Genomic DNA, 26144 nt, shown 5'->3' on the forward strand with positions numbered 1-26144 from the left:
TTGTGCTGCATCCATGGCGACTGCTAAAAACTTGGGAAGATGAGTATTTAATTTGAAGAGTAAAATGCAGATCTTTTATAGAACCATAAGAAAAAAGAATGGAGTTATCTCAGTGAGGTGTGTATTCATTTGCTGCATTCTTATCCTCCACACAGTAAATTTTTAATCAGTTAAAGGACTTCTTAGGGTGTTTTATAGAAAGCATATCCTGCAACTAATAACACCTCATTCTACAAAAAAAAAAGAAACAAAAAGCTTTTATTGCAACAATTTTTACTGGAAACAAAAGGAAACAATAATTTTGTTTGAACACCTGGTGCTTAGAACAGTCCCTTAAGAAAGGGAAGATTAATGTTTGTCATTCTTTCAGAGTGAAGAGTTTGAAATTTTCCGATAAACTATCTGAACCGTCAGGCTAGTGGCAAAGCTGAGGTCTGGGGAATGGAAAAAAGACAATATGAGAAGGTTTCTACAGTTTGTCTGACTACACTTTAGAAAACAACGCAAGATGTAGGATGTGGGAAACAATTATTTCCCACTAGGGAACTGTGTGCATTCCCTTAGCTCAGAGGGCTATTTTCCTTCTGCATCTTCGGATGTAATTTTTAAATTACAGAGCCAAGGAATAAAATATATGCATGAGTGGATCACAGGTGGCCTCGCTGCGCAAACTGGGATTTTGAACCTGTTTATTCCAGAGGAATGTCTTCATTATTTAATGACAGCGGACTGGCAGCGTTAGAAACATGCATTTATACCACATGAAGCACAAGCGTGTGCCACTCAAACAGGTGCTAATGGAAGGTTAGTTCCCTGTGGCGCTACAGTGAATTTGTGCCTGTCATCCATTAATCAAGATCATTCCATGTAAATAATTACTTGATGACTACTCGATTAAAAATATATGCTGTTTAGCCCCCCCAAATATTCTTTAATTCTTCTTCCAGTTCTTCTTCCATAAAATAGCTTATAAATTAGCAACAAATACATTATGAAATGATGAAGTAATAAATGCATTCAATAAATATTTTACGTTTTTATGGCGTACGGTATGACATCTAGCTTTTAGAAAGTTTTTGCTTGGTCAGTTGCACTGACTTCATTTGCTAAGAGCTGGTTCCTGCTTTCCTAGAATTACAGCAGAATTTCCAAAAATTCAGACCCGGAACAAAAATCTATACTTGAAATCGTCTTCAATTACCAACTTTTTTTTATAGTGCTGTTGTCTTGTAAAGAACTATGGAGTGTTTTTTTGCTGGTTTGCTGCTTCCTCAGTGCATCTAATAGGTTCAGATGCCATATTTCCAATTATTTATGGAATCTCAGGAATCGGATATCTATTTCTAAACATGTTATATCTGTAGTGTAGATAGAAAATCAAAGGGAGGGCAACACGTCATAGTGTAATTTAATATTGCTACCTTATTTTCAATAAACAGGCATTCAGTTTGTAGAAATTCCTAGACTAATTCTTTGACATGTGAACGCTGAAATTCAATAGCCTGTATTTCCAGACCAACGCAAGATTTCTGTATATTCTAAACCTCACAAAGGCCTACCAGGTAGTATCTGCAGGCTTTGGGATTTTGGATAAATTCAGTTAAACATCCAAACCTAGTTAGTTTTGCTTGTAAAAATATGTGCAAACATGTTAGTGCACAAACACTAAGGCTGTGTGTAAAATGCTATTCAAAACTGTGGTTAGCAGAGTTCAATATTAAAATACAGTCAGTATTAACTGAAGATTCAAAACTGCATACTCACTCTTCTATGGAGTTTTTTACACAGGTAAGAAGGTGGGTACATGCCTTTTCATAAGGCAAAAATTAAGTGAAAGAGCAAATTCCTTACAAAATGTACAGCTATGTAACTCCATAATCTGGAAAACTGAGCTCTTAAAGCATTTACCATCTTGTCTTATGGCAAATCTACAGTAACAATACGTGTAGTATACAAATAGCTGTTTTATTTCGGTAGAGTCCCATGCAAAAATTCACGATGTCATTATTGCACGTGGCATTGCTGCAACATTATTATTTTTAGGATATATTAATACTTCCTTGCACTTACTGCACATTTCAAGAGGCATGCTTATGGTGTTAGTATCCATTGTGCATACAAAATAATGCAAACTTTTTAAAAACAAATAATTAGTGGGTCTTATAATGACATGAAAATCATCCCTCCTTTACAGGTACCTGAATTTGAGATGTATTTTTTTGTTGAGCTTTATGCTGTAAGCACAGGAGCTGCATTGAACAGCAGTGCCAGATTTGCTTTTATAACCGTCCTTGAAAGCGACGCTCCTCGTGGTTTAGTGTATTTTGCTGTGGGATCTCGTTTTGCTGTGGCTCACAAGAAGACAACTTTAATCAGCCTGCAAGTGCATAGAGATTCTAGTACATCGGTAACCACAGTGGTCAGCTCCAGCATGCAGGTAAAGCGTCTATTGCTGTTTTTATAATTTAACTTATTTTTTTTGCTAGTAAATCGCTCATTCTGTAAAGTGAATCTGGCTGTAATTAGCATTTTTTTCAGGAAGCAGTCAAGCATTTGCTGGGCCCATACATTATAATTTTGTTTGTTTTCCACCAGCAAAAAGGCCTTGTTCACTCTTGTATTATCAAGAGTGATTTGTTTCATAGTACCTTTCAGTTACCTCAAAGACAACGGGCAGGCAGGCATTAAATACATTTCTTTCTTTGTCCTAAATTTCTTGAAATACTCAAATTTTTGAGGCTTTTTTCTCTCAAATTAAGTTTTTATTATGTGTATGCCTGTCAAGATTCAGATGCCAACACACTTGCTGTTTTAGGTGAAAAATGTATTAATACACAGAGCACACTTAGGAAAAGAGAAGGAGCGCTTTAATCAGATTTTATTCCATTTTCTTGAAGTTCTAAACTAAAATTATCTGATTAAAAAATCTCACGTGCTTAAGCCTATTTTACCATCCCCTTTCATTTTTTTGGTTATGTTTACAGCTGTAACATCAGACACTTCTAACTTGGGACCCTTTTATCTCTAAATGACTACCTCATTATTAACTGACAGATTATGAAGATTCTCCTTTAGCAGAAGTAACACAACTGCAAAAACATGATTCCTTCCTTGATTTCAACGTCAAGGAACAGGCTGCAAGAGGGGTGTAATTCCATCAACCTTTACAATAAAATGCTTTGCATTCTATTGCTGTATTGGATGCATATTTATTTCAACTGCATGGGATTACGTGATATTTCCATCCATTTCTTATAGCTGACCAGTGCTTTTGTTCAATTGCGTGATAACAAATTTTCACATTCTTTCCAGCCAAAAGTTCATTATAATTTAGATGTTAAATGGAGAAGAAATTGCTACTGTCCAGTGTATATTTAGGCTGAAATATAGGGAGCATTTCTTTACCTGTTTATAATTTTTATATAGCAACCCTTCTTCGGATATTTTTAGGTAACGAGTGTGCGTGACCACACACCAAATTATTGGTGCTCTTGGTACCTGTAAAATAAGAAGCCGTGGCAGACAGGAAACAGATGCTTATCTCATTTCTACAAAGGTTTCTTAAACAATGCTCTTGCCACTGGTGCTTTTATTACCACTTATTGCTCCATTTCCTAGTTCTCGATTGGAAGGGGTAAACAAAAGGAAACTTCTTACTGAAATTTGCACAGATTATGTGATTTTGTTCTAGAGCAATTTTGAAAGAGATACACACCGCACTGATTTACTAAGTTCTCTGAACTAAAAAAAAATTCTGATTTATTCCATAAGTAAACTCTACTAATTAAAGCAAAATGTTTTCAAAAGCGGTCTAGTATTTCACGAATAAACATCTTTGCTTAATAGTCAGTATACAATCAGTTCTTACTAAATTAATAAATACTATTGAATTTGAATAATAGCCCGGAATGTTAGTTTCCACTTAAGGAAAGTTTGTTATATTACGAGATATAATACCAGGGTTATGGCAACTGACAAAACCAGTAAGGATATGAAGAATCTGCAGACCTCGTGGAAGGTGAAAAGAGTGCTACTTCACAGAAGAAATGAGGCCCTATAGCATTCCTAGGTATCTTTACTGGGACTAAAAATATCATGAACTGATATTAATTTGGGCACAGGTTTCCAGAGTGGTTTATTTTTTTGCTTTTGTTTAGTTTTTATGTATCTGTAATGCCTGCCTGTACCCTGAACCGAGGGAATTTCATGCTACAGACCTAAACTTACATTGTGCCCTCTGGAATTCACCTTACAGATGTGCTAACGTTTCTGTAACATCTGTTCACCCAGAAAAAGCTTTGTGATTTTTGTTTTGCAAAAGAACGAGAGGGATCCTATACACTATCGACAATATATATAATTCTTTCCCTGGGTAGTCAGTGATTACAGGTGACAGATTGCTACTTCAGGGAGATATTTCATTTAAGGTAATTGTTATATAATTCTTAACTGCATTTTGAAAGAGGGTTTCTTTTTTTACACACTTAAATTTTACCCGTTTACAACAGGAGTTCTACAGCAGCTGTTTTTGAACGATTGTATCTATCATAATGTTACCCCAAACTCTTCTGATTTGTTTTAAGGAGCTACAGAAACCTGAACCTATTGGCCGGACCTTCATCTCTCCAGCTGTGGCAGGACAAGATTTTGCCAGATCTGAGGGTTTATTGACTTTTGAACCTGGACAGAGAAATATGTTCCTGGATGTGACCCTAACTCCAAAGACAGGATCTTTAAACCCATTTCCAAAGCGTTTCCAGGTTGTACTTTCTAATCCCACAGGCGGTGCCAGGGCAGGTGACGTGTATGGCATTGCTAACGTCACCAATGTGTCAGATTTGGACTCCTTGCCAGCTTGGGGGCTCATTGATCAACTCCATCAGCCTCTTGATGACACCATCTTACACAGAGTCCTCCAGAATCTGAATGTCAAAGTGGCTACAGAAACCACAGAAGAGCAGCTTACTGCTGTGATGCATATAATAGATAAGGTAAACCTTTCCTGCTCTTTCTTGAATGACCAATGACTTTAATAAGAGTAAAATAACACACAGGCCTGTGATAAGATCAAGGACAGCATCCACAGCAGGGACCCAGGGATCCAGGGACACAGACAAAGGTAAAAATAGAAGCTGTGAAGTCCCAGTCATGGAAGACGTTTGCCTGCTACAAGTTAGGATGGTGGCCAGCAATCAACAATCAAATAGGTTGAAAAGAACAACTGGTATTGATTTTGTGTATGTACCTATAGCACGATGTTTTGTGCTGTGCCACATTTTCCCTTTGGTGTCACGCAGGAATGTCTGCAGAGAAGGAGACTCCACAAGCTCCCTGGGCAGCCTGGGCCAGGCTCTGCCACCCTCACCGGGAACAAGGTTCTTCTCAAATTTAAGCAGAACCTCCAAAACTCCTGTGTTCCAGTTTGTACCCATTACCCCTTGTCCTACCATTGGTTGTCACCGAGAAGAGCCTGGCTCCATCCTCCTGACGCTCCCGCTTGTTACGATTTCTTGATTCTCAGGGCATATCTTTGTTGGTTTTAGCCCTGGCACAAGGCAGTGAGGCTCAGGGTTCACAGAATCACAGATTCACAGAATGTCAGGGGTTGGAGGGCCCTGGAAAGCTCATCCAGTGCAATCCCCCCATGGAGCAGGAACACCCAGATGAGGTTACACAGGAAGGTGTCCAGGCGGGTTGGAATGTCTGCACAGAAGGAGACTCCACAAGCTCCCTGGGCAGCCTGGGCCAGGCTCTGCCACCCTCACCGGGAACAAGGTTCTTCTCAAATTTAAGCAGAACCTCCAAAACTCCTGTGTTCCAGTTTGTACCCATTACTCCTTGTCCTACCATTGGTTGTCACCGAGAAGAGCCTGGCTCCATCCTCCTGACGCTCCCGCTTTCCATATTGATCCCCATGAATGAGTCCCCCCTCAGTGTCCTCTTGTCCAGCTCCAGAGCCCCAGCTCCCTCAGCCTTTCCTCACACGGGAGATGCTCCACTCCCTTCAGCATCTTGGTGGCTGCGCTGGACTCCCTCCAGCAGTTCCCTGTCCTGCTGGAACTGAGGGGCCACAACTGGACACAAGATTCCAGGTGTGGTCTCCCCAGGGCAGAGCAGAGGGGCAGGAGAACCTCTCTGACCTACTGACCACCCCCTTCTAACCCACCCCAGGTACCATTGGCTTCCTGGCCACAAGGGCCCAGTGCTGGCTCATGGTCATCCTGCTGTCCCCAGGACCCCCAGGTCCCTTTCCCCTACACTGCTCTCTGATAGGTTGTTCTTATCTTCACATTTGAATACAGTCAACACACCAGCAAGTCCTAGCAGGACCAGCTGGAGTCTTCTGCTGTTGTCTTAACCAGGCCTGCATATTCTTTTCCTTTTTTTTCCCTCTGCACTACCTCTGGCAATCGGGCTGGCAAGTACCTGAGCACTTCAGCATTGCCCTGAGTTCTGTGAAAACCCTGGGACTAGTTTTGTGGCTTCCTGGCTCTTCTGGACTTGTGGAGCAATGCAAAATGGATCTGGAAAGTGTTTAAATGTGGAGCTGGAAAATGTTTAAATACCTAGACACAAACCAGTATAAAAATATTAATGAAGAATAATTCATTTGTGACTGTTGCCATTTTGACACAGAAATCATATCAAGACTCCTCAGGGCGCAACGATCTTTGACTTGCGAAGGAATGAAAAGTCCCACATGGTTTCTTTAATAAATCCACATTAGTAAGGATATCTTTGTGTAGTTTTGACATAGACTGCACCTGATGCCTTGGCCGCAGTGATCAAGAAATGAAAAATATGCTGAACTTTCAGAATGAACACTGGGATAAATGTTCGTTTTATGAGGAAATGTTACAAGCAGACTTGTGTGCATAAAATGTTCGATTTCTTCTCCTCCCTTTAGGTGACAGATGTTGGTGAGAAACAGTTACTCACTGATAAAAGTAGAAGCCTTTTCTATGAGATACTCTGCACGCTGGCTAGCCCAAAGCGCGAGGACACACGAGGATATAGCCTGCTTGCTGCGGTGACCAGGAAATTTGCCTTTTCCCTGTTGACAGGGGTAATGTGTGGGTCACCGGGAGAAAGGTAAGTAACCTTGAATTCAAAATACGTTTTGAAAATACCAGAAAGCTAAGACAGTAAAAATGTAAATGATATTTTTTAGAAAAGGGACTTGTTACCTGTATGAAAACGTGTTGCACTCTGTCGGAATCTTACAAAGCTCTAAGAGCTGGTGTCACAAATGCGGGATAGCTCTGAGAGTAGAAGTCAGGAGATCTGGGATGTATTAAGTCACCATTAGCTTAAATATTGCTTAGAAAAGGATTAATTAATCTTGCTAAGAAAATAACGTAATTATATGATGGAGAGCTATGCTTTAAGATGTAGGTGACAGTAAGTAACCCAAAATTTCTACTGGCATTCTCTAATTTCTGTGTACATGGTTTTGCTCACTTGAACATTATTTAGAATTGCCTGAAAGCAACTCATAGTTTTTACATGTAGTTTCAAATTCCTAGTTTTTTCTGCAAGTGCATCATAACCTATGGCCAGGCTAATTGGCAGGGAAAATAGATGACTGCAGAAACAAATGACAGTTTTATGACACAAACACTTTTCAACAGTGGGTTTCTCCCACTGTGAACCTATTAAAAAACTGGTAGTTGAATCTAGAATAAAAAAATACCTTTTTTCTTTTTTCCCGTCCGGTGAAAATCAGCATGCTTTAGATTTCTTTCTCAGTTTCTTTTGGAGATGTAACTTTCTGTGACATTGCATAAGTTATAGGGGTTAAGATGCCCATCTCAGCCAAAAGACAGTAAATGGCATAAATAACAGTGCTCTCTGGAACAGTGTCCAGAACTTGAAAGTTCAAATTCGTTATTGCAAGTTTTTTGTGTCATCTCTTGGGAATAAGAGCTAGATCATCCATTTTAATGCTTCTCCTTGTTATTGACTCTTCTCTACATCAAGTTATAAAGATGAATATTATGATAACCTGTTTTACCGTGGGATGGTTTTTCTTACAGATCATAGTGAGCAAAATCCAGAGGAGAAATGGAGAAGCCAAGATACATAATAATTCCGCCCCTCCTTTTTTCACAGAACCGGAAGCTGTCTTTTTATTAAATGTAATAAAGCCTAAAATGATGAAGGAATAAAATATTAATTACGCATACATTTTAGAGTAATTATGTGAAGCATAGTGAAAGTTCAGTTCCACTTACCAGCCCTGTTGCTTTTCCTCTTCAACAGAGGTAAAAATAGCCTTGACAGCTGCCCGTACATTGCAATAATGGCTCACAACTGGTTTCCTTAGCAAATCAACGGACACAGATTTGATGGAAAAGATGGAGATTTTATTCAAGTACCTGAACATTTGTTAAAGGTCTCTGTTGTGTTATCCCCTCTTCAAGAAGAGAGCTGTGAATCTGTACAGTTCACAGAATATAGCAGTCAGCAGTGGTTCCTTACTGGAGACAAAGAGCTTGCCTTGAAGAACAAGGTTTGAAGATAATGCAATTTATTTTTTCAATAAATTAATTTATATATTACTCGAACCATCTTAAATATCTTTAAAATGATGTGAGCGTTTTAGTGTTTGTGATTAAAATGAGCACTGACTGTTGAATTTTAATATGAAGTTTGTGTTTATGTTGTGTGTACTGTTTCAGGTTTTTTCTATGAGTTTGAAGGGTCGGAGTTCATACCCTTTGAAAGATAACAATGAAGTTGTTTATCGGGTTTATGCTACAGGAAGTCGGATTGTTCCACAAAAGTCTCTATGTCTCCTCTGGAACCAAGCTGCTGAAAGGTTGTTTTATTAATCTGTTTAGTTTTCCAGTTTCTACCATGTGTATTTGTATAAAATCCCATCAAGTCCGATCAGATCGCCTGCAAGTACGAAATTGATCTATTTCTTATCCATCTTTTTCCCTTAACTTTTCTGGCCTTTGTACCAGCACGTAAAACATTCTGTATAATAAAATGTGTAGTTATTCTAACTTAGAGATTTCTCAGACTTCTACTATTGATTTTTTTCATTACAGTACTGTTTAGTTTATGTAATGATGTGTTGGGCAATGCTGAGAGGCCATAAATTCCAGAATGGCATCACTTCATTAATATTAGCCTCTTTTGTACTCTTTACAGTTGTTATCAGACAACATTTTGAGTCCATTCTTACAAAGAATTAAACCTGCGTCTCTGGTATTGCTTCAAGTCACTGAAACAGAATATTCCTTATTTGCTAATATCCAGAATTTTGGCATAACTTTTGACGATGATCTCTGTAGGGCTCTTACTTTTTGACAGAAAAGCCATCTCCTGGTAGTTTTTAATATTGCTGCTGCTAGCTTGACTTGATGTATCCTGGTTTTCAGAAGTGGTGAACTGCTGATCATTTTCCATTCTTATTGCTACTCACACCATTGCAAGCGATGTGCTAAAGTTTTCTGTGTATTCCCTTCAATGCCCTATTATTTGATTTGCCTGTTTCTTTCCTGTTCACACAGTATAAATGAAATTAGAGAGAGTTACATTCTATATCCTGCAGACAACGAGTTAGTTTAGATATGATTTCATTAGATGGTCTGGATTATATCAGTCTGTCACTGATATAAACTATTCAGGAAGGAGATGCAGCAGAATTTACCTGCATACTCTCCTTTTATCTAGACATTGTATCACAGAACAATGTGGTTTCCACTAGAAATGGCTTAGGATGTCACCTGTAGTATCCTTTTCCAAAATTTTCAGCAATACTGAAGGAGAACATGTATTTTAGTTTCAAAACAGCAAGTGTTCTTCAGAATGGGCTAAAGCACTGTGCAAGTTTAAGCAACACACTATTTAAAAATTCAGATGGGACTGTGAATCGTGTGTAAGTTTTAAAACATGGCCACAAAAAAAATTTCTAGCAGAAAAACAAAGTTCATGACTATATACTTATATTTTCTTAATAATATAATTTTTTACAAGCTGTTTTAATTTCATGTAAATATGCTATTCTAAAAACTGCACATGAAAGATGTGCAATAGATGAAGATAAACTTATGCAGTAGTTTAGAAAACGCGGTGTTTTCAGAGATACAACAATTTTCAAGCCTGTTTACCGTGTGAATTAGACAAGTCAATTTCCAGCTTTGTGAACATTTTGTTTTGCAGCTGGCTGTCCGACAGCGGGTTCTGCAAAGTGGTTGACGACACATCAGACTATGTGGAATGCTCTTGTTCTCATATGTCCATTTATGCAGTTTATGCCCAAACAGATAACTTGTCTTAATACAACGAGGCTTTTTTTTCTTCTGGATTCATCTGCATTTCAGGTCAGTTATGTAAAACAGTTTTCTCATTAATAACAACTGACGAGCAGTAAGACTGATTTTTAACCATTTTAGTAACTGATAACAATGTGTTTCTATAGATGGGTATTGGAGGAACGTCAACTAACTTCATGATATTTTAGTTGCCATCTGATCCAATATTTGTACAGTGACAAATTTTGCCACTGAAAAGAAACAAAAGTCCAGCAAAGAAATGTGGTTTTTTTGTGAACCTTTACTTAACCATATAAGAGAGAAATACATCATTCATTTCAGGAAAGAAACTTAAAAATCCAAAATTCACCTGCGTGCGGGATTAAAGTAAATTTTCCTTCTGGCGTTGATAGTCACTGTGCAAGGCGGAACCTCAGAGGAGGGGGGTCACTGAGAAAACCAGCTAAATGACTTCTTAATTTGACCTTAGGGCACTTAAATGAGGTTCTGGGTCTGCTTCTTGTGAGGTTTGCAGCTTCTATACTAGATCATCAGTGTGTGAGTAACAAAAACAGTGCAAGCAGCTAAATCTCTTATTGATCCCCTCGACTAGAAGAAATAAAGACCTGCATACCTTCAGTGTTGGTTTTTTACTGTAGTCATCTGTGTGTCCAGTGGGGTTTGTGGCACACACTCTGTCTAAGGGTGTTTGTGACACACACAATGTCCAGGGGGTGTTGTGACACACACTGTCCAATGGGATTCGTGACACACACGCTGTCCAATGGGGTTTGTGACACACACGCTGTCCAGGGATATTTTGGACACACACAGTTTCCAGGGGGGCTTGTGACACAGGCTGTCCAATGGGGTTTGTGAGACACACGTTGTCCAATGGGGTTTGTGACACATACACTGTCCAATGGGGTTTGTGACACACACCCTATCTAGGGGCGTTTGTGACGTACACGTTGTCCAGGGGTGTTTGTGACACACACAGTTTCCAGGGGGAGGTGTGACACACACACTTTCCAATGGAGTTTGTTACACACACGCTGTCCAGGGGCATTTGTGACAAAACGGTGTCCAGGGGCGTTTCTGACATAAACGGCGTCCAGGGGTGATTGTTACACACACCCTGTGCAATGGGGTTTGTGAAACAACGGCTGTCTAATGGGTTTGTGACACACGCTGTCCAATGGCGTTTGTACCAAACACGCTGTCCAATGGGTTTTGCGACACACACACACACTGTTTAGGCGGGTTTGTGACACACACACTGTCCAAGAGGGGTTGTGACACACAGGCTGTCCAATGCGGTTTGTGACACACACGCTGTGCAATGGGGTTTGTGCCACACAGGGTGTCCAATGGGGTTTGTGAGACACACGCTGTCCAATGGCGTTTGTGACACACAGGCTGTCCAATGGCGTTTGTGACACACACCCTGTCCAGGGGTGTTTGTGACACACCCAGTTTCCAGGTGGATTGTGACACACACCCTGTCCAAGGGGGTTTGTGACACACGCAGTGTCCAATGGGCTTTGTGACTCACACATTATTCAATGGGGTTTGTGACACACACAGTGTCCAGGAGTGTTTGTGACACAAACGGTGTCCAGGGGTGTTTGTGACACACAGGCTGTCCAATGGCGTTTGTGACACACACCCTGTCCAGTGGTGTTTGTGACACACCGAGTTTCCAGGTGGATTGTGACACACACGCTGTCCAAAGGGGTTTGTGACACACATGCAGTCCAACGGGATTTTTACACACACCCTGTCCAGGGGTGTTTGTGACACGCACAGTTTCCAGGGGGATTGTGACACACGCTGTCCAAGTGGGTTTGTGACACACACGCTGTCTAATGGGAATTGTGACACAGACAGTGTTCAATGGCGTTGTGACACACACACTGTCCAATGTGGTTTGTGACACACACCCTGTCCAAGGGGGTTTGTGACACACACAATGTCCAACGGGGTTTGTGACATGCACGCTGTCCAATGGGGTTTATGTCACACACCCTGTCCAATGGGGTCTGTGACACACACAGTGTCCATTGGTTTTTGTGATACACACACTGTCCAGGAAGAGTTGTGACTCACCCGCTGTCCAGGGGGGTTTGCGACACACACGCTGTCCAATGGGGTTTGTGACACACACTCTCCAATAGGGTTTGTGAAACACAATCAGTCCAGGGGTGTTTGTGACACACATAGTTTCCATGGGGGATTGTGACACAAGCTTTCGAGGGGTGCTTGTCACACACACGTTGTCCAAAGTGAGTTTGTGACACACACACTGTCCAATGGGGTTTGTGACGCACAGGCTGTCCAATCGGGTTTGTGACACACACACTGTCCACTGGGCTTTGTGAATCACACGGTGTCCAGGGGTGTTTGTGACACACACCCTGTCCAATGGGGTTTGTGACACACACACTCTCCAAAGGGGTATGTGACACACTCCCTGTCCAGGGGTGATTGTAACACAAACGGTGTCCAGGGGTGTTTGTGAAAAACACACTGTACAGGGGTGGTTGTGAAACACGCTGTCCACTGGGGTTTGTGACACACACCATGTCCAATGGGGTTTGTGACACACACCCTGTCCAGGGACGTTACTGACACAAATGTTGTACAATGTGGTGTTTGTGACACAGACCCTGTCCAATGGGGTTTGTGACACACACCCTGTCCAATGGGGTTTGTGACACACACACTTTCCAATGGAGTTTGTGACACGCACGCTGTCCAGGGGCATTTGTGACACAAACGGCGTCCAGGGGTGTTTATGACACACACCCTGTCCAATGGGGTTTGTGAAACAACGGCTGTCCAATGGGTTTGTGACACACACGCTATCCAATGGCGTTTGTACAACACACGGTGTTCAATTGGCTTTGTGACACACACACGGTTTAGGGGGGTTTGTGACACACACACTGTCCAAGAGGGGTTGTGACACACAGGCTGTCCAATGGGGATTGTGACACAGGCTATTCAATGGGGATTGTGACACACAGGTTATCCAGTGGGATTTGTGACACACAGGTTATCCAGTGGGATTTGTGACACATACGCTGTCCAGTGGTATTTTGTACACACATAGTTTCAAGGGGGACTATGTCACACGCTGTCCAATGGGGTTTGTGACACACACGCTGTCCAATGGGGTTTGTGACATACAGAATCTCCAATGGGGATTGTGACACACACGCTGTCCAGGGGTATTTGTGAAACACACAGTTTCCACGGGGGGTTGTGACACACACGCTGTCCAATGGGTTTTCTTACACACACGCTGTCCAATAGGGTTCGTGACACACACACTGTCCAGCGGGTGTTGTGACACACACTGTCCAAAGGGATTCGTGACACACACGCTGTCCAATGGGATTTGTGACACACACGCTGTCCAGGGATATTTTGGACACACACAGTTTCCAGGGGGGCTTGTGACACAGGCTGTACAATGGGGTTTGTGAGACACACGTTGTCCAATGAGGTTTGTGACACATACACTGTCCAATGGGGTTTGTGGCACACAACCTATCTAGGGGCGTTTGTGACATACACGTTGTCCAGGGCTGTTTGTGACACACACAGTTTCCAGGAGGGGGGGTGTGACACACACACTTTCCAATGGAGTTTGTTACACACACGCTGTCCAGGGGCATTTGTGACAAAACGGTGTCCAGGGGCGTTTCTGACATAAACGGCATCCAGGGGTGATTGTTACACACACCCTGTGCAATGGGGTTTGTGAAACAACGGTTGTCCAATGGGTTTGTGACACACACGCTGTCCAATGGCGTTTGTACCAAACACGCTGTCCAATGGGTTTTGCGACACACACACACTGTTTAGGCGGGTTTGTGACACACACACTGTCCAAGACGGGTAGTGACAGACAGGCTGTCCAATGCGTTTTGTGACACATACGCTGTGCAATGGGGTTTGTGCCACACAGGGTGTCCAATGGGGTTTGTGAGACACACGCTGTCCAATGGCGTTTGTGACACACAGGCTGTCCAATGGCGTTTGTGACACACACCCTGTCCAGGGGTGTTTGTGACACACCGAGTTTCCAGGTGGATTGTGACACACACGCTGTCCAATGGGGTTTGTGACACACAGGCTGTCCAATGGCGTTTGTGACACACACCCTGTCCAGGGGTGTTTGTGACACACCCAGTTTCCAGGTGGATTGTGACACACACGCTGTCCAAAGGGGTTTGTGACACACATGCAGTCCAATGGGATTTTTACACACACCCTGTCCAGGGGTGTTTGTGACACACAACCCGTCCAATGAGGTTTGTGACACACACGCTGTCCAATGGCGTTTTTGAAACACACAAAGTGAAATGGGGTTTATGACACGCACTCTATCCAGGGGTGTTTGTGATACACACCCTGTACAGGGGCGTTTGTGACACACACGCTGTCCAGGGGTGTTTGTGACACACACCCTGTCCAATGGGGTTTGTGACGCAGACACTGTCCAATGGGGTTTGTGACACACACACTGTTTAGGGAGGTTTGTGACAAACACACTGTCCAAGAGCGGTTGTGACACACAGGCTGTCCAATGCGATTTGTGACAAACACGTCGTGCAATGGCGTTTGTGACACACAGGGTGTACAATGGGGTTTGTGAGACACACGCTGTCCAATGGAGTTTGTGACACAGAGGCTGTCCAATGGCATTTCTGACACACACCCTGTCCAGGGGTGTTTGTGACACACCCAGTTTCCAGGTGGATTGTGACACACGCTGTCCAATTGGCTTTGTGACACACACGCTGTGCAATGGGATTTCTTACACACACGCTGTCTAATGGGAATTGTGACACAGAAAGTGTTCAATGGGGTTGTAACACACACACTGTCGAATGTGGTTTCTGACACACACCCTGTCCAAGGGGGTTTGTGACACACACCCTGTCCAGGAGCGTTTGTGACACAAACGGTGTCCAGGGGTGTTTGTGACACAGAGGCTGTCCAATGGCTTTTGTGACACACACCCTATCCAGGGGTGTTTGTGACACACCCAGTTTCCAGGTGGATTGTGACACACACCCTGTCCAAGGAGGTTTGTGACACACGCAGTGTCCAATGGGCTTTGTGACTCACACGTTATTCAATGGAGTTTGTGACACACATACTGTCCAGGGGTGTTTGTGACACACACCCTTTCCAATGGGCTTTGTGACACACACGCTCTCCAATGGGGTTTGTGACACACACACTGTCTAAGGCTCTTTGTGACACACACAGTGTCCAGGGGGGTTCGTGACACACACGCTATCCAATGGAGTTTGTGACACACACTCTGTCCAGGGATATTTTGGACACACACAGTTTCCAGGGGGCTTTGTGAAACATGCTGTCCAATGGGGTTTGTGAAACACACGTTGTCCAATGGGATTTGTGACACATATACTCTCCAATGGCGTTTGTGACACACACCCTATCTAGGGGCGATTGTGACATACACGTTGTCCAATGGGGTTTGTGACACACACACTCTCCAATGGAGTTTGTGACACACACGCTCTCCAGGGGCGTTTCTGACACAAACGGCGTCCAGTGGTGTTTGTTACACACCCACTGTGCAATGGGGTTTGTGAAACAACGGCTGTCCAATGGGTTTGTGACACACACGCTGTCCAATGACGTTTGTACCAAACACGCTGTCCAATGGGTTTTGTGACACACACACTGTTTAGGGGGGTTTGTGACACACACGCTGTCCAAGAGGGATTGTGACACACAGGCTGTCCAATGCGGTTTGTGACAAACACGCTGTGCAATGGTGTTTGTGCGACACAGGGTGTCCAATGGGGTTTGTGAGACACACGCTGTCCAATGGGGTTTGTGACACACAGGCTGTCCAATGGCGTTTGTGACACACACCCTGTCCAGAGGTGTTTGTGACACACCGAGTTTCCAGGTGGATTGTGACACACACGCTGTCCAAAGGGGTTTGTGACACACATGCAGTCCAACAGGATTTTTACACACACCCTGTCCAGGGGTGTTTGTGACACGCACAGTTTCCAGGGGGATTGTGACACACGCTGTCCAAGTGGGTTTGTGACACACACGCTGTCCAATGGGGTTTGTGACACACACTCTCCAATAGGGTTTGTGACACACAATCAGTCCAGGGGTGTTTGTGACACACATAGTTTCCATGGGGGGTTGTGACACAAGCTTTCCAGGGGTGCTTGTCACACAAACGTTGTCCAAAGTGAGATTGTGACACACACGCTGTCCAATGGGGTTTGTGACGCACAGGCTGTCCAATCGGGTTTGTCACACACACACTGTCCAATGGGGTTTGTGACACACACACTTTCCAATGGAGTTTGTGACACACACGCTGTCCAGGGGCATTTGTGACACAAACGGCGTCCAGGGGTGTTTATGACACACACCCTGTCCAATGGGGTTTGTGAAACAACGGCTGTCCAATGGGTTTGTGACACACATGCTATCCAATGGTGTTTGTACAACACATGGTGTTCAATTGGCTTTGTGACACACACACTGTTTAGGGGGGTTTGTGACACACACACTGTCCAAGAGGGGTTGTGACACACAGGCTGTCCAATGGGGATTGTGACACACAGGCTATCCCATGGGAATTGTGACACACAGGTTATCCAGTGGGATTTGTGACACACACGCTGTCCAGTGGTATTTTGTACACACATAGTTTCCAGGGGGACTATGTCACACGCTGTCCAATGGGGTTTGTGACACACACGCTGTCCAATGGGGTTTGTGACATACAGAATCTCCAATGGGGATTGTGACACACACGCTGTCCAATGGGTTTTCTTACACACACGCTGTCCAATAGGGTTCGTGAGAGACACACTGTCCAATGGGGTTTGTGACACAAAAACTGTCCAGAGGTGTTTGTGACACAAACACTGTCCAAGGGGGATTGTGACACACATGCTGTCCCATGGGGTTTGTGACACAAACAATGTCCAATGGGGTTTGTGGCATGCACGCTGTCCAGTGGGGTTTTTGTCACACATACTGTACAATGGGGTTTGTGACACACACCCTGTCCAGGGGCATTTGTGACACACAGGGTGTCCAGGGGTGTTTCTGACAGACACCTTGTGCAATGGGGTTTGTGACACACACAGTGTCCAATGGGGTTTGTCACACACACACTGTCCAGGGGCGTTTGTGACAGAAACGGCGTCCACAGGTGCTTGTGACACACACACTATCCAGAGGGGCTTGTGACACACACACTGTCCACTGGGCTTTGTGAATCACACGGTGTCCAGGGGTGTTTGTGACACACACCCGGTCCAATGGGGTCTGTGACACACACAATGTCCATTGGTTTTTGTGATAGACACACTGTCCAGGAAGAGTTGTGACACACCCGCTGTCCAGGGGGGTTTGTGACACACACGCTGTCCAATGGGGTTTGTGACACACACTCTCCAATAGGGTTTGTGACACACAATCAGTCCAGGGGTGTTTGTGACACACATAGTTTCCATGGGGGGTTCTGACACAAGCTTTCCAGGGGTGCTTGTCACACACACGTTGTCCAAAGTGAGTTTGTGACACACACGCTGTCCAATGGGGTTTGTGACGCACACACTTTCCAATGGAGTTTGTGACACACACGCTGTCCAGGAGCATTTGTGACACAAACGGCGTCCAGGGGTGTTTATGACACACACCCTGTCCAATGGGGTTTGTGAAACAACGGCTGTCCAATGGGTTTGTGACACACACGCTATCCAATGGCGTTTGTACAACACACGGTGTTCAATTGACTTTGTGACACACACACCGTTTACGGGGGTTTGTGACACACACACTGTCCAAGAGGGGTTGTGACACACAGGCTATCCAATGGGGATTGTGACACACAGGTTATCCAGTGGGATTTGTGACACACAGGTTATCCAGTGGGATTTGTGACACACACGTTGTCCAGTGATATTTTGTACACACATAGTTTCCAGGGGGATTATGTCACACGCTGTCCAATGGGGTTTGTGACACACACGCTGTCCAATGGGGTTTGTGACATACAGAATCTCCAATGGGGATTGTGACACACACGCTGTCCAGGGGTATTTGTGAAACACACAGTTTCCACGGGGGGTTGTGACACACACGCTGTCCAATGGGTTTTCTTACACACACGCTGTCCAATAGGGTTCGTGACACACACACTGTCCAGCGGGTGTTGTGACACACACTGTCCAATGGGATTCGTGACACACACGCTGTCCAATGGGGTTTGTGACACACACGCTGTCCAGGGATATTTTGGACACACACAGTTTCCAGGGGGGCTTGTGACACATGCTGTCCAATGGGGTTTGTGAGACACACACTGTCCAGAGGGGCTTGTGACACACACACTGTCCCCTGGGCTTTGTGAATCACACGGTGTCCAGGGGTGTTTGTGACACACACCCTGTCCAATGGGGTTTGTGACACACACAATGTCCAACGGGGTTTGTGACATGCACGCTGTCCAATCGGGTTTATGTCACACACCCTGTCCAATGGGGTCTGTGACACACACACTGTCCATTGGTTTTTGTGATAGACACACTGTCCAGGAAGAGTTGTGACACACCCGCTGTCCAGGGGGGTTTGTGACACACACGCTGTCCAATGGGGTTTGTGACACACACTCTCCAATAGGATTTGTGACACACAATCAGTCCAGGGGTGTTTGTGACACACATAGTTTCCATGGGGGGTTCTGACACAGGCTTTCCAGGGGTGCTTGTCACACACACGTTGTCCAAAGTGAGTTTGTGACACACACGCTGTCCAATGGGGTTTGTGACGCACAGGCTGTCCAATCGGGTTTGTGACACACACACTGTCCAATGGGGTTTGTGACACAGACGCTGTCCAATGGGGTTTGTGACACACACACTTTCCAATGGAGTTTGTGACACACACGCTGTCCAGGGGCATTTGTGACACAAACGGCGTCCAGGGGTGTTTATGACACACACCCTGTCCAATGGGGTTTGTGAAACAACGGCTGTCCAATGGGTTTGTGACACACACGCTCTCCAGTGGCATTTGTACAACACACGGTGTTCAATTGGCTTTGTGACACACACACCGTTTACGGGGGTTTGTGACACACACACTGTCCAAGAGGGGTTGTGACACACAGGCTGTCCAATGGGGATTGTGACACACAGGTTATCCAGTGGGATTTGTGACCCACACGCTGTCCAGTGGTATTTTGCACACACATAGTTTCCAGGGGGATTATGTCACACGCTGTCCAATGGGGTTTGTGACACACACGCTGTCCAATGGAGTTTGTGACATACAGAATCTCCAATGGGGATTGTGACACACACACTGTCCAGGGGTATTTGTGACAAACACAGTTTCCACGGAGGGTTGTGACACACACGCTGTCCAAGGGGTTTTCTTACACACACGCTGTCCAATAGGGTTCGTGACACACACACTGTCCAATGGGGTTTGTGACACAAAAACTGTCCAGAGGTGTTTGTGACACAAACACTGTCCAAGGGGGATTGTGACACACATGCTGTCCCATGGGGTTTGTGACACAAACAATGTCCAGGGACGATTGTAACACAAACGGTGTCCAGGGGTGTTTGTGAAAAACACACTGTACAGGGGTGGTTGTGAAACACGCTGTCCACTGGGGTTTGTGACACACACCATATCCAATGGGGTTTGTGACACACACCCTGTCTAGGGACGTTACTGACACAAATGTTGTACAATGGGGTGTCACAAACCCCATTGGACAGCGTGTGTGTCACAATCTCACTTTGGACAACGTTTGTGTGACAAGCACCCCTGGAAAGCACACCCAGTTTCCAGGTGGATTGTGACACACACCCTGTCAAAGGGGGTTTGTGACACACGCAGTGTCCAATGGGCTTTGTGACTCACACGTTATTCAATGGGGTTTGTGACACACACCCTTTCCAATGGACTTTGTGACACACACGCTCTCCAATGGGGTTCGTGACACACACCCTGTCTAAGGGTGTTTGTGACACACACTGTGTCCAGGGGGGTTTGTGACACACACTGTCCAATGGCGTTTGTGACACACACCCTGTCCAGGGGTGTTTGTGACACACCCAGTTTCCAGGTGGATTGTGACACACACCCTGTCCAAGGGGGTTTGTGACACACGCAATGTCCAATGGGCTTTGTGACACACACATTATTCAATGGGGTTTGTGACACACACAGTGTCCAGGGGTGTTTGTGACACACACCCTTTCCAATGGGCTTTGTGACACACACGCTCTCCAATGGGGTTTGTGACACACACACTGTCTAAGGCTCTTTGTGACACACACAGTGTCCAGGGGGGTTCGTGACACACACGCTATCCAATGGAGTTTGTGACACACACTCTGTCCAGGGATATTTTGGACACACACAGTTTCCAGGGGGCTTTGTGAAACATGCTGTCCAATGGGGTTTGTGAAACACACGTTGTCCAATGGGATTTGTGACACATATACTCTCCAATGGCGTTTGTGACACACACCCTATCTAGGGGCGATTGTGACATACACGTTGTCCAATGGGGTTTGTGACACACACACTCTCCAATGGAGTTTGTGACACACACGCTCTCCAGGGGCGTTTCTGACACAAACGGCGTCCAGTGGTGTTTGTTACACACCCACTGTGCAATGGGGTTTGTGAAACAACGGCTGTCCAATGGGTTTGTGACACACACGCTGTCCAATGACGTTTGTACCAAACACGCTGTCCAATGGGTTTTGTGACACACACACTGTTTAGGGGGGTTTGTGACACATACGCTGTCCAAGAGGGATTGTGACACACAGGCTGTCCAATGCGGTTTGTGACAAACACGCTGTGCAATGGTGTTTGTGCGACACAGGGTGTCCAATGGGGTTTGTGAGACACACGCTGTCCAATGGGGTTTGTGACACACAGGCTGTCCAATGGCGTTTGTGACACACACCCTGTCCAGAGGTGTTTGTGACACACCGAGTTTCCAGGTGGATTGTGACACACACGCTGTCCAAAGGGGTTTGTGACACACATGCAGTCCAACAGGATTTTTACACACACCCTGTCCAGGGGTGTTTGTGACACGCACAGTTTCCAGGGGGATTGTGACACACGCTGTCCAAGTGGGTTTGTGACACACACGCTGTCCAATGGGGTTTGTGACACACACTCTCCAATAGGGTTTGTGACACACAATCAGTCCAGGGGTGTTTGTGACACACATAGTTTCCATGGGGGGTTGTGACACAAGCTTTCCAGGGGTGCTTGTCACACAAACGTTGTCCAAAGTGAGATTGTGACACACACGCTGTCCAATGGGGTTTGTGACGCACAGGCTGTCCAATCGGGTTTGTCACACACACACTGTCCAATGGGGTTTGTGACACACACACTTTCCAATGGAGTTTGTGACACACACGCTGTCCAGGGGCATTTGTGACACAAACGGCGTCCAGGGGTGTTTATGACACACACCCTGTCCAATGGGGTTTGTGAAACAACGGCTGTCCAATGGGTTTGTGACACACATGCTATCCAATGGTGTTTGTACAACACATGGTGTTCAATTGGCTTTGTGACACACACACTGTTTAGGGGGGTTTGTGACACACACACTGTCCAAGAGGGGTTGTGACACACAGGCTGTCCAATGGGGATTGTGACACACAGGCTATCCCATGGGAATTGTGACACACAGGTTATCCAGTGGGATTTGTGACACACACGCTGTCCAGTGGTATTTTGTACACACATAGTTTCCAGGGGGATTATGTCACACGCTGTCCAATGGGGTTTGTGACACACACGCTGTCCAATGGGGTTTGTGACATACAGAATCTCCAATGGGGATTGTGACACACACGCTGTCCAATGGGTTTTCTTACACACACGCTGTCCAATAGGGTTCGTGAGAGACACACTGTCCAATGGGGTTTGTGACACAAAAACTGTCCAGAGGTGTTTGTGACACAAACACTGTCCAAGGGGGATTGTGACACACATGCTGTCCCATGGGGTTTGTGACACAAACAATGTCCAATGGGGTTTGTGGCATGCACGCTGTCCAGTGGGGTTTTTGTCACACATACTGTACAATGGGGTTTGTGACACACACCCTGTCCAGGGGCATTTGTGACACACAGGGTGTCCAGGGGTGTTTCTGACAGACACCTTGTGCAATGGGGTTTGTGACACACACAGTGTCCAATGGGGTTTGTCACACACACACTGTCCAGGGGCGTTTGTGACAGAAACGGCGTCCACAGGTGCTTGTGACACACACACTATCCAGAGGGGCTTGTGACACACACACTGTCCACTGGGCTTTGTGAATCACACGGTGTCCAGGGGTGTTTGTGACACACACCCGGTCCAATGGGGTCTGTGACACACACAATGTCCATTGGTTTTTGTGATAGACACACTGTCCAGGAAGAGTTGTGACACACCCGCTGTCCAGGGGGGTTTGTGACACACACGCTGTCCAATGGGGTTTGTGACACACACTCTCCAATAGGGTTTGTGACACACAATCAGTCCAGGGGTGTTTGTGACACACATAGTTTCCATGGGGGGTTCTGACACAAGCTTTCCAGGGGTGCTTGTCACACACACGTTGTCCAAAGTGAGTTTGTGACACACACGCTGTCCAATGGGGTTTGTGACGCACACACTTTCCAATGGAGTTTGTGACACACACGCTGTCCAGGAGCATTTGTGACACAAACGGCGTCCAGGGGTGTTTATGACACACACCCTGTCCAATGGGGTTTGTGAAACAACGGCTGTCCAATGGGTTTGTGACACACACGCTATCCAATGGTTTTTGTACAACACACGGTGTTCAATTGGCTTTGTGACACACACACCGTTTACGGGGGTTTGTGACACACACACTGTCCAAGAGGGGTTGTGACACACAGGCTGTCCAATGGGGATTGTGACACACAGGCTATCCAATGGGGATTGTGACACACAGGTTATCCAGTGGGATTTGTGACACACACGCTGTCCAGTGGTATTTTGTACACACATAGTTTCCAGGGGGATTATGTCACACGCTGTCCAATGGGGTTTGTGACACACACGCTGTCCAATGGGGTTTGTGACATACAGAATCTCCAATGGGGATTGTGACACACACACTGTCCAGGGGTATTTGTGACACACACAGTTTCCACGGGGGGTTGTGACACACACGCTGTCCAAGGGGTTTTCTTACACACACGCTATCCAATAGGGTTCGTGACAAACACACTGTCCAATGAGGTCTGTGACACAAAAGCTGTCCAGAGGTGTTTGTGACACAAACACTGTCCAAGGGGGATTGTGACACACATGCTGTCCCATGGAGTTTGTGACACAAACAATGTCCAATGGGGTTTGTGGCATGCACGCTGTCCAGTGGGGTTTTTGTCACACATGCTGTACAATGGGGTTTGTGACACACACCCTGTCCAGGGGCATTTGTGACACACAGGGTGTCCAGGGGTGTTTTTGACAGACACCTTGTGCAATGGGGTTTGAGATACAAACAGTGTCCAATGGGGTTTGTCACACACACCCTGTCCAGGGCCGTTTGTGACAGAAACGGCGTCCACAGGTGTTTGTGACACACACACTGTCCAGAGGGGCTTGTGACACGCACACTGTCCAATGGAGTTTGTGACACACACGCTGTCCAGGGGCATTTGTGACACAAACGGCGTCCAGGGGTGTTTATGACACACACCCTGTCCAATGGGGTTTGTGAAACAACGGCTGTCCAATGGGTTTGTGACACACACGCTATCCAATGGCGTTTGTACAACACACGGTGTTCAATTGGCTTTGTGACACACACACCGTTTACGGGGGTTTGTGACACACACACTGTCCAAGAGGGGTTGTGACACACAGGCTGTCCAATGGGGATTGTGACACACAGGTTATCCAATGGGGATTGTGACACACAGGTTATCCAGTGGGATTTGTGACACACACGCTGTCCAGTGGTATTTTGTACACACATAGTTTCCAGGGGGATTATGTCACACGCTGTCCAATGGGGTTTGTGACACACACGCTGTCCAATGGGGTTTGTGACATACAGAATCTCCAATGGGGATTGTGACACACACGCTGTCCAGGGGTATTTGTGACACACACAGTTTCCACGGGGTGTTGTGACACACACACTGTCCAATAGGGTTCGTGACACACACACTGTCCAATGAGGTTTGTGACACAAAAGCTGTCCAGAGGTGTTTGTGACACAAACACTGTCCAAGGGGGATTGTGACACACATGCTGTCCCATGGGGTTTGTGACACAAACAATATCCAATGGGGTTTGTGGCATGCACGCTGTCCAGGGGGTTTTTGTCACACATGCTGTACAATGGGGTTTGTGACACACACCCTGTCCAGGGGCATTTGTGACACACAGGGTGTCCAGGGGTGTTTCTGACAGACACCTTGTGCAATGGGGTTTGTGACACACACAGTGTCCAATGGGGTTTGTCACACACACCCTGTCCAGGGGCGTTTGTGACAGAAACGGCGTCCACAGGTGTTTGTGACACACACATTGTCCAGAGGGGCTTGTGACACACACACTGTCCCCTGGGCTTTGTGAATCACACGGTGTCCAGGGGTGTTTGTGACACACACCCTGTCCAATGGGGTGTGTGACACACACAATGTCCAACGGGGTTTGTGACATGCACGCTGTCCAATGGGGTTTATGTCACACACCCTGTCCAATGGGGTCTGTGACACACACACTGTCCATTGGTTTTTGTGATACACACACTGTCCAGGAAGAGTTGTGACACACCCGCTGTCCAGGGGGGTTTGTGACACAGACGCTGTCCAATGGGGTTTGTGACACACACTCTCCAATAGGGTTTGTGACACACAATCAGTCCAGGGGTGTTTGTGACACACATAGTTTCCATGGGGGGTTCTGACACAGGCTTTCCAGGGGTGCTTGTCACACACACGTTGTCCAAAGTGAGTTTGTGACACACACGCTGTCCAATGGGGTTTGTGACGCACAGGCTGTCCAATCGGGTTTGTGACACACACACTGTCCAATGGAGTTTGTGACACAGACGCTGTTCAATGAGGTTTGTGACACACACACTTTCCAATGGAGTTTGTGACACACACGCTGTCCAGGGGCATTTGTGACACAAACGGCGTCCAGGGGTGTTTATGACACACACCCTGTCCAATGGGGTTTGTGAAACAACGGCTGTCCAATGGCTTTGTGACACACACGCTCTCCAGTGGCATTTGTACAACACACGGTGTTCAATTGGCTTTGTGACACACACACCGTTTACGGGGGTTTGTGACACACACACTGTCCAAGAGGGGTTGTGACACACAGGCTGTCCAATGGGGATTGTGACACACAGGTTATCCAGTGGGATTTGTGACACACACGCTGTCCAGTGGTATTTTGCACACACATAGTTTCCAGGGGGATTATGTCACACGCTGTCCAATGGGGTTTGTGACACACACGCTGTCCAATGGGGTTTGTGACATACAGAATCTCCAATGGGGATTGTGACACACACACTGTCCAGGGGTATTTGTGACAAACACAGTTTCCACGGAGGGTTGTGACACACACGCTGTCCAATGGGTTTTCTTACACACACGCTGTCCAATAGGGTTCGTGACACACACACTGTCCAATGGGGTTTGTGACACAAAAACTGTCCAGAGGTGTTTGTGACACAAACACTGTCCAAGGGGGATTGTGACACACATGCTGTCCCATGGGGTTTGTGACACAAACAATGTCCAGGGA

This window comes from Nesoenas mayeri (genome assembly GCF_963082525.1).
Source record: "Nesoenas mayeri genome assembly, contig: SCAFFOLD_36, whole genome shotgun sequence".
NCBI lineage: Eukaryota > Metazoa > Chordata > Aves > Columbiformes > Columbidae > Nesoenas > Nesoenas mayeri.